The following is a 1,713-nucleotide window of genomic DNA, read 5'->3' on the forward strand; positions in this document are numbered from 1 at the left end:
ATATTATATCATAAATATACAATGCATATTATAAATATTATATATTGTAAATCGTAAAACAAGCTAGCAAGTCATGACAAAGCATGGAGGAACCCTAAATGCATGTTACTTGGTGAATGAAGGCAATTTGAAAGGTTAAATAATGCACTATTCCATCTATTTATATTTTAGAAAAGGTGAAACTATGGAGCTGACAAAAAATGAGTGGCTGCTTAGGGGCTGGTGGAAGTTTGTCAGGGGAGACAGGAAGGTGAACTGTGCAAAGCACAGAGGATTTTCTGGGCAGTGAAAACACTGTGTGACACTAGAAAGATGGATATATATCATTAAAGTGTGTGCACATATACAGAACTAAAAGCCAAGAGTGAGCCTTAACGTAAACTAGGATTTGGCGTGATAATGACGTGTCAGTCAGTGTAGGTTCATAACTCTGATGGAAGAGCGAGGCTGTGCAGGTGTGTGTGACAAGCAGTATATAAAAATACCTCTATACCTTCCTCTCAATTTTACTGTGGATTTGAAACTGCTCTAAAAATGGGTTTTATATTTTCACAGACAGACAGTCTTCTACCAACAGTGATGAAAGGGAAAAGAAGTAATAAAAAATATTGGAAATAAAAAGGCAACCATAAATATAAAGACAGTGGAGATTAGAAAATTTATAGGATGAAACTAGAAACTATGGAAATAAGTTTAAAACAAAATAGTTGAGAAAGTATAATCTATGAACATGGATTCATGAAGAAATAGAAAACTTGAGCAAGACAACAACTATTATAGAAATTAAAGTGATAGTTATATTGCCCTTGGGGGAACAAAGAAAGATGTAAGACCCAAGACAGTGATACAATATAATGTACCAAGTTTTAAAGAAAAAGGACGCTCCTTTCCTTATACATGCTGTTATGGATAGCTGGGATATGATGGGAAATCTATTCAGCACATTCCATGGAATATACTTGAAAGTAGAAAAGAACAAAGTAATGAAAATTATAGAGCCAATTTCCCCTTGAACATAAATGGAAAATTGTAAGTAAAATGCCCATAAACTTAGTTCATCAGTATTTTAAAAACCCCCACACATCATGACCCAGAAGTAAGATTAACTTCAGAACATAAGCGGCTGTACTCAGAACAACCCTGTATTTATAGCAGACTAACAGAGAAAAAACATGTGGTAATAGATAAAAAGTAGAGATAACAAATGATCGATTATAGATTCATTCATGATTTCAAAGAGCATTTTTGACAAGGAAAATAACTTTCTTAACCAGACAAAGGGCTCCTACAACAAATACCATATTTAATGATGAAACTGAAGATTCCTATTAGAGCTGGGGACAAAATAGAAAATTCTTGATTTCTACTATTATACAATATTATGTTGGAACCTATAGCTAAATCAGAAGGAAAGAGATAAAAAAATAAGCATATGACCTAGGAAAGACCTTCCTTTACATGACGGAAGACCCAATACTATTATGGACTTCTGAACCCTTTTAGAATACTTAGCTGAGTTTACACACCTATAATATTTAAATGATGGAACTTAACAAAAAAAGGGGATACAGATGAATGTCCATTTGGTATCTGTGTATTCAAAGTGGTTAGGATAGATATAGAGTTACATTCTCTTAATGAATAGAGGGATTTTTTCTAATGGTGTTTGTAAATAGGATATCATGTCCACATCTTGTACAGCAATTAACCACT

The sequence above is a fragment of the Octodon degus genome, unplaced genomic scaffold (assembly GCF_000260255.1).
Source record: "Octodon degus isolate 3935 unplaced genomic scaffold, OctDeg1.0 scaffold00053, whole genome shotgun sequence".
NCBI classification, from domain to species: Eukaryota; Metazoa; Chordata; class Mammalia; order Rodentia; family Octodontidae; genus Octodon; species Octodon degus.